Genomic DNA, 9,716 nt, shown 5'->3' on the forward strand with positions numbered 1-9,716 from the left:
TTTGATTTAATGGCTTTCTTTTAGTGACACCTTCTTTATGGTCTAATACAGTTGTCTTTTCTCTTTTACCTAGAGTATTCAAATGTGCTATAAGAAGAACAACAACAATATATTGAACCAGAACAGCTACAAAAATAATAACAACAGAAGACCATGGCCAAAACGTAAACGTATTGTACACATTTAAAGCCCTCGATCACGTTTTACGATTCCGGCCACGATTACTAGAAAAGCAGAAAAAGAAAACAAAAGCAAAAAACAAAAAGAAAACAAAAAAAACCTGACATAGAGGGAAAGAGTCAGAGAGTTAGAGGGAGAAGAAACATAACGCGTTACGCGTGGTCCATGTCCACATCCACGTACCATGTCCGATGTCCCATGTCCAAGCTGATGTCGACGTGTGTGTAACTCCATTTGTACAACTGCCCCCGCAGGCTTCGTCAATGTATGGGATAGGACATACACAACGTACATAGATGAAGCCAAAACTCGAAACAGAAACCAATCCCATTCATCATCATGATCTTTGGAAGCAAACATCATAATCCGTTTGGCTTTTTTACAACTTGGGCCTGAGGAGGTGTAGTTCAAGTTCTCTCTCTATCGCTAAGTCTGTCTCTGTCTCTATCGCTCTTCGTGTTTGCTAATTTCTTGTACGTGCTCTGTTCTTGTTTGCTTGTTCTTCGACTTCTTCTTCTTCATCGTCGTCATCGTCATCGTCGTCATCGTCATCGTCGTCAGTGGCAGCTCTTTACCTTTGCCGCGCACTTGGTCTCAGGTAGACAAACATCGTAGAGAGTCAGTCCCCTTTCTACGTAAATTACAATTATTTACAGCCATTGCCGCTCCTTGTCCCACAAACAGTCATGGGCGTCGGTATAAAGGGGGCGGGTTGTCGAAAGAATGATGATATTTTAAAGATCCTAGAAAATTTTCCGAGTAAAATGTCCTGTGCAATCAGTTGCTTGGGAAGTTTTAATCCGAATTCCTTAGATTGAGCGAGAACTGATTACTAATTTATACACAATTATCATCTAAGATTTTAAAAGATAAGGCCATTATCAAATATAAACTTAAAGCTTGATTGTAATTCTAAATTAGAAAAACTATGGCTTTATATGGAATCAGTCGCAACTAAATATTTTAAGAGTATATCAACTTGATTTTAGACATTTCTGTAGTTTTATCCAATTTAAGTTTTTAAGAAACTTATTGTTTATTTATTCTGGCTTTTTTTTATTATTTTATCTTATCTTTTAGTTAAAGATTTTACCATGTAACCTTCCCAGCATAAGTTTTTTTTATCTACATACGTCCATGTCGATTTACTTGTTCATATTCTTGTCGCCCCTCTTTTGGCGGCTTTGCCTTTTGCATTTGATAATTTATGCATTATAATCTCAGTCTTTCGATGACGTTTATCGTTTGCCATTTTCTGAAACCCCTCCAACTCCACCCCTCTATATCTGTCGCTTCCCTTTCTCTATGGATTTCCCCATTGCTATCGCTACTTATCTTGTTCTGTTTCGTGCTGCTTCTTCCTTTTCTGTCTGTTCTTGTGAATCGTTTCCTTTTATGTTTATTTCTCGAGTTCTTTTGATTTTGCTTTTATACACAAACACATACATATACATTCATATATGTACATCCATATGTATGTCTGTCTGTAGTTTTTATTCTTACCTTCATCATAATGAAGTTCACCTTTTGAGTTTTCGTTTCGTTTTGGTCTTCTGCTGCGCATGCGCATCCTGTTTTTGTGACCGAGACCGATCTTTGTTTTCTTGTTTTTGTTGTTTTCTACTTTGTCCTACTTGGTTTTTATTTCTCTCTCATCACTCTTCGCCCTCCTTCGCAATGCTTTGCACCCCTCCCGCAGGTAAAGTAGGTTTCTACGTTTCCATCTTTCTTGTACCCCTTTTTGAGTTTCTGTTGCTGCTTAGCCAGTTATTGGCATATTGGCCTGACTTGGCCTGGTCTGCTCTGGCCTGGCGCTATTATAGACAATTCTCAAATTTATGTCTACAGCATGGAAATGGGTCATTCACTTGACTAGGCTTTCGTTTACCTTATCTTAATTGTTGTACAAATTTGCCACAAAGTTGTAGTTTCACTTTTCTGATTCACCTGTCTTTTCTAGCAAAAACAACTGGTATCATTTATATACCATGTATTTAAAACAATCATAGAATAGTATAACTAATGTTGTTTAAGATATGTATGTCTTTTGCTATTTTCGGCCTATTTCAAACATTTTCCACATCATAAATTTCGAATTGTGCGTTTGTTCTTTGTATAATTCTCTTGAGCAGACATTGGAAATTAAAGAGACTCTTTCCTGTACATTAATGTTTAATGATTAAACTATGAAAACTTATCCATTACTCGTACATCGAACTCATGGTTAGAGTAACTAAATGTTTAAAATGAAATTTGTTTGAATGTTTATAAATTTGTAAAATTGTGTTTCCTTTTCAATCATTATTTTTCTTCTCTACTTTATTCAAATGATTTCTTCTGGGTGGCCATAATATACATATATATGATTGGCCGATATAGCCTGGATCTGTAACCCAATTAATGGTTCAAATCTAGTGATTACTACTTAATTTCTTTTTGTGTGTGTGTCTTATTAAATCATTATTCACTTTGTGGCCGAGAAAATATAGGGAATCAGAAATATACAGAAGTTCTCCCTAGAGAGCGATTGTTAGCCCACAGAGCACACACACAGACACAATCGCCTAAGCTGCTTACCCACACAAATGTCACGGAATACAACTCCAACTCCAGCTCCAACTGCAACGACTCCAACCAACAACTCCCGGTGACTCCAGGTAACTTGTTTTTGGGTTTCTTTTTACCAATTCTACCAGTTTTTTACCCCCTCATCTTTCATTACATGAAGAAGCAAAGATGGAAGAAAAAAAAGCTATGACTCATAGGTTTTGTTGAGAGACCGTTCACTTGATGCTGAAACAGACTGTGGCGTCTGTTCTGTGGAGATGAAGAAGTTGCAGTTGCAACTTTTTTCTTTTTGTGTTCAATTCCGTTTTAACTGTTTGTGTTTACTGCATTTTGACCTGCCTCTCGCTCTCTTGCTCTCTCTTTCTTTTATCATTAATTATTTGTTCACTCTTTCTTGCTGTTTGTTATTTTTACAAGTCATTAGCTTTAATTTACAAATATACATGGTTAGTTTCATTCATAGTTTCGGTTTACTTCCAACCAATTTCCGTTCTGCCTCATAAACTTGCTGCAATCCCTTTTTCTTGGCAACTTCACCTTACGATTTTTGATCACCAAGTGAGACAAGGCTTGGGCCTAGCCCAGTTTTATTTCTCTTATTTGATCATTTATTATAATTCGTTTATCGTTTATCGTTTATGCCGCCTGATCGTAGGCCATTGGCCCCCGAATACAACTTTATGTTTTACTCTATTCGCCAACATTTTGAGTATTGATGTCTGTTTTGAAATGATGATTGATTAGTTTGATCGAAATGAATCGACAAGTCGTTGGGTTAAATATTTGATTTAACGCTTCATTTAATAGCTGGAAATGAGAAAGGCAAAGGGTAATAGAGATGAAGAAATTTATAATTGATATAATATCAACTTTGTTTCTTCAATTGTGGTCAAATGTAAAACGCGATTGTTTGACATTTCATTTGCATCATTTTCATCACAAATCTTCTATTAGAAACTCCATTAAATCATTAATGACTCTTCCCTAACTAATCATGGAGAACATTTTAATGGCTTTATTTCGAAAAAATGAAATTGGCAAATTTCCAATTAATACATTTTGGCATTTTGAAAACAAAATAAACTGGATATATTGAATATTTTTGTTGTTTTATTTTTGCATCTTTCAACGATTTAAAGTCATTAATAACTTTTTGCTTGCCCAGCGTAAAATTCGCGTATTTCTGTTTATTTGTATAAAAGCAGTTTCTTCAAAATATTCGAGTGCCTTCAAGAAGTCAAGACCAAAACCGATCCGATCCAACCCTCTAGGCATTATGTGTGTACACATATCTCCACATGTGTCATGTGTCATTCAGAGTTGAAAACTCTACAAGACTTTTGATGATGACCACACACACACTCAGTTGATAGAATCGTCTATGCGGTCAATGGCACAATCTCCATATGCCACACAATCCACACTCACTCGGAGTTGAGTGTTGTCGTTCTGACTTCTTTGCCAATTAAAGATGAACCCGCTTGCATGACATTTACATCGTGTTGGGTTGTTGGGCAACGACCTTCTTCTTCTGCCTGCCATCAAATACAAAAATCATGTTCATCTTTTTTTTCTGTTGTTTTGATTTCATTAAAACTATATAAAAACTTCTTCGATAACAATATAAAATTACTTTTATGACCTACTCTAAAAAGGGGGATCTCAAATGAGCAATTTTATGGTTTAATGGAGTGTTTATTAATGGCTTTTGTTAATTGAAAATAAAATTGATTATAACAAAATTTAATATAACACTTGCTCTCTTTAAATCTGTCCCGACTAGCCTCTGCATTAGCAGTAGATTGTTGGTTTTAAGGATACTAAATTTCCCACTTTTCTAGATCATATATCAATACTAAAGATTTGTATCTTTATCTCTCTTTGAGGTTGTCATAAAAGTCCATGGGAATAAAATAAAACTTTCTAAAAATCCAAGTCTAAGGGAATGTAGGTATAAATTGTGCAAAATGTATCTCTGATTTTGATAAAACAAAAAACGTGTTTCAATTGAGATCACATAAAATGGACAACACACGTACAATAAATAGTCTATTTTTTTTTAAACTCAAACCTCTAAAAGTGTAGTTTATTTGAATAGAAGTAGATATGTTAGATATTGATACATTTAGTACATTTGGAATGACATCTAAACCATTTATCTCAATTTCCACCCACCCAGTTATGCCTACCAGCCGTATTTAACATTCATGTGTGTGTATAATTTTGCACCTGCCGACTCGGCGGACAGAGACAAATAAAGCCAATTCAAATGGACGCGTTGATTGGAAGCCATTTGAATGAAATTCAATGCAATACAATTTGACATCGAAATGGAAACAATGTGGGGTAAATGAGATCAAGTTGTTGTTATTTTTTGTTTTGTTGACTTTGTTTAAAAGGCTGCTGCTGCTAAAAAGGCGTGGCATGTATGGATGTATACATGGTAGGCGGCTTTACGTCATAGGAACAACTAATCTCACAATGAAATGAAAAAAGATCAAACGAGAAGGCGAGACAGACAGAGAGAGAGAGCGAATGAGAATGAAACATAGAGTGGGTCCGGCTGCTGTTGCATGTGGCAGCTAAGCAAATATTTCCTCTGCACGTGTCCAGTTTGGGCCAAACGGAAATGCTAACTTCCCTTAACGATGGAAACAAATCTACGTACATATATACAATATACTTATATACAAACATTTTCGGGGCGGAAGCCGTTGAATGCAATTTTATGTCCAGACACATTCCCTTTGCCCTCTTTGCAATCCCCCTCGATTTTTCTTTTTGGCACTCGTTGCTCATCCTGTGGGAAAATGCATTTTTCGCACACTGTCTGCCAACTTACAGCCACATAATTTATTTATTGCAATTGATTATTAAATTTGGCACAATTATTTTCATACATTCATTCAGACAAGAAGTACATTTATTTGGTCTGGTCTTTTTGCGGCTTTTGTTGATTTGTAGAGAGGCGCGATATGTTTTATGGCCTTTGGTCTCTGTGGATTAATTTAATGGACTTTTGTTGACAAATGCATATAAAGCATTTATGATTTTGACCTCTGTGTCATCAGTGAAAGGTCCAATTAACCATTCAAATAATAATCAAAAGATATGAATGCCAAATTTTACCAATAGTTGGATTTAAAATTAATTTATTTCAAGAAAATTTTTTCTGTCTAAAGAATTCTTAAATATGACCAAATTTATGTACATATAACTGGCTGCCTGACTTAGTTAACAAATTCTGTTTAAACAAGTATATATCAGTGTCTATTCATCATGGTTTCTTTATAAGAAACTCCTGTTATTATGTGTCTATAAATCCTGTTTTAAGTTAAATAATTATCCTTTCCTTCATATGCATGATTGCCATTGTCATTATAAATCATTTCACCTTGGTAAATGGAGATTATCAATCATTATTAACTAAAAAAAAAATAAGTATAAAGCTTAGGTTCTTGTCCTAGAGTTATGAGTAGTTAGATGCTAATCTAAAGGGATTCACAATTTATCTTATTCCAAAGAGGCGTCAGGTTCAACAAGTTGGATAATAAATTTTCAGATGCGCATGCATATACTATATATAAACTAAAATTATAGTTATAAAGACAAGTGAAGCCATGAACACTTCATATGAGAAGCGCCAGCAGCAGCTTCCGGCAAGTAAAAGAAAACGAAAATCTAAAAGACAGAAAGAGCGAGAGAGTGAGAGAGGTAGAGACGTGCCTGGCCTTGTTTATCTCAGTCATCAGTGATGGTAGCTACTGACCATGGATGAATCCGTGGCCCATGATCTGCCTTTCCTGCTGGACACACATATAAGCATACTCTCTCTTGGTCTTGGGCTTGGTCGCGATCTCGATCTCGATCTGCCCCCTTTGAGTCTCTGGCGTGTCTCTGGAGGGGGTTTTTGCTTTTAATGAAATTTCTTAATTGAAGCAGCCGTTCAGCTGACGGCAGACGCCGTTTCAGACATGGTTTCCTTTCTTCTCGTCTCTTCTCTTTTGCTTTCTTATATATATGCCTTTTGTTCTGCTTTGATTCGATCTATATTAATCAAGATCAGGGTAGACCAAAGGAGAGCAACAACTGGCGTCTTGTGGCCATCAATCCATGTAGAAAGTGAATTGCTTGTGTGAGCTTTTGATTAAATTATTGCGATGAGATTTTTTTTTTTTTTTATATATATTTATCTCTGAGTTTATGCAAATTTATTGCGATTTTATTTAATATACTTTAAGCTGTTTTTTGAAGATTCATTTGCAAGTAGCTGGCCATTAACGCCCACTGAAAGCCTCTCACCTGAAGTACCCCTCAAATGACAACCTTGAGTTCCATCCAAAGTCGATTCAATAAAATAAAGTGTAAAGTGACAATTGAGTTTATTTTTAGAAGCTTACCGTAACAGAAGCTGATGTTATTTACTAAAAAAATTAAATAACTAAATATTGTTTATACAATTATTTATATTTTTTGTATTGATCATCCCGGAACCGGAATTTGCATACTTTTGGTCTAATTTTAGGTTTCTTGCATATCTTAAACCATTTATAAAAGCTTTTCTGCTCGATTTCAATGTTTAAATTAAATTAAATTAGTTTTTTTTTCATGATTATTAATTGATTTGTTGCATGTTTGGGCGTTTTTGACCTTCAGGTTAATGATTTATTCAAATTAATTGATAGCAGGTAGCCAGCGAACCAAAAAATAAAAAAAAACCATAGCAAATTTCATTAGTATTTTGACTTGTTGACACTGACTCGTTGTCCCTTCCCCCTGGAAACATACTCTTCTCACTCCCCGTCACTTTTGCTGGACAACTGTTGAATTAAACTCAACGCCAAACAACAATGACAACTATTTTTGTTTTGATAATTGAAAAAAAAAGAAAGTTTTTGTGTATTTGTGCAAAATTAGACTTTGTTTTTTGCCCCCTCCACTGTTTTGTGTGTGTTTTTGTTGTTGTTGTGTGTCTGTGGGGTAATTTGCGTTGTGGTCTGGTCATTGTTTTCTACATGGTCAATTGTAGCTCCATTTAAAAAACGTTCATCAGGAAAGGCACAACAACTGAAAATAATGATGGTTAGGGAAAGCTTTTTTCCAAGTAATTTGAAAATAATTGAGAGATGATTAGGGAAACGACAAAAAAATAGAGCACAAGTAAAACGCTGACAACAACAAGAAGGAAAGGTTTGTTTCATTCAATACTTTGTAAATGAATTATTTCAGTCAATATCTTCAAGAGAATGTTAAAGGTGATAGAGAAGAGCAGGTTTAGTTTTGTTCTAGTATAAGAAAAGAAATACTAATTCAATTTAGAATTAATATGTTTGGATATTCATCATCCTTTAAGTTTGAACATAATTTTATCTCAAAACCACTTTAAAATTTTACTTTGTGTTCAACATTTATTTCGTTCATACAAACTCTTGTTTATTTTGTCATCAATCTTTGCCTTCACTTACGACCATTCCACGCCCTCATCAAAAAGCCAAGCTCATCAATTTTGATGGCACTCTAAATATTTCTTTGGATATTTTTTTTCTTTCTCCCCCTTTCCTGAAAAATCAACTGAGGCATGAAAATGCAATGGCATACATATAATTTATAGCAATTTCCTTCTCTTTTTTTGCCTTTCGTGCTGTGACTGCAGTTTTAGTTTGATTATGTCTTTTTTACTGCTGTTGTTGTTGTTGTTGCTTTCCACGCCCGCTGATATGCAAATTCGCCTCAACTACCAACAACAACAGCAACAACAACGACAACACCACCAACCACAATGAAATTTATTAATTTATGCAACACTTGAGATTTTACGCTACATTTGCTGAGTAGAAAAATGGAATGAAATTAAATTTATTATGTTTTGTTGGTAATTTATATATGTAACTATTAGGAATGGGGTCGGTCTTGCCGATCATTTCTTTTCCCAGATTTATTTCTAATTGCCTTCTTGCGACTTGTGTATGTAGATACATGCATTTGATTCTTGTTAGCCAGTGCATTTCAGACACGCCCCCCACTCAATCGCCTCCCTTGTGTAGGCTACTAGGGCGTTACTCTTCTGGCACGCAACGCATTTTGAAATACTTCCATGTAATTTATATTTCTTTTTTCTTGTTGTAAATTTGTGTTACATATCTGGTTATTAGCGCTTAATGAACCTCTTTACAGCTGCCAATCATAAGACAAAACCAATGAAAAATGGCCACCAGTTAACACACAAATATGGGAAGCAAAACAACACTAAGAAACCTAGCTTACCTTACCTACCTACATACATATGTACATATATATCACTCTCCCCTCTCCACCCACCCCTCACCTTCTCTATCAGAGCTCTTTTAACTAGCGTTTTTAATGAAGTTTTATAATCGTTTTGAAACTGATATTTATGTTTAGTACCAGGTCCAAATCATGTAGGAGGCGTGAAATGCAAGGTTTATACAGAGTCGTTTTCAATGTTTCTTTTTTCTGTCTCTGTAAATTGGTCATTGACATGGTCAATAGGTAGGTAGGCAGATGCTTTATTGAGGAAACTCTGAGGAAACAAAAAACTAAAATTATAATAAATTTGATTCGGAAGTGGGTTGTCTTTGCTAGTTCAAGAGCAACATTTTTGGTTCATTCAGATAGATAAGAAATGGTCTTCTTCTTTAAAGCCAACAACAAAACCAGGAGAATGAATTAGTTGTTCGGAGTTAAGCGAAGGACCGACTACAGATACATATATGTATATAGATGAATAGCTGTTCCAATATCGCTTTTACCACCTTTAACAGCCCTATGGACCCATTCACCTCCCAAGGCGTTTGCTAGTCTGGCGATTACACATTTACAATTACAACTCCACCTCCTAGCAGCTTTCCTCTTTTAGCCAGCCAACCCCCCTTCCCACCAAATTGTATGTACATGCAAATTGCAGGCGCATCAGTTAATGGCAAAAGAAGAAGAAAAGTGCCGCTCCG

This window comes from Drosophila tropicalis, unplaced genomic scaffold, assembly GCF_018151085.1.
Source record: "Drosophila tropicalis isolate 14030-0801.00 unplaced genomic scaffold, ASM1815108v1 contig_878, whole genome shotgun sequence".
Classification (NCBI taxonomy): Eukaryota; Metazoa; Arthropoda; class Insecta; order Diptera; family Drosophilidae; genus Drosophila; species Drosophila tropicalis.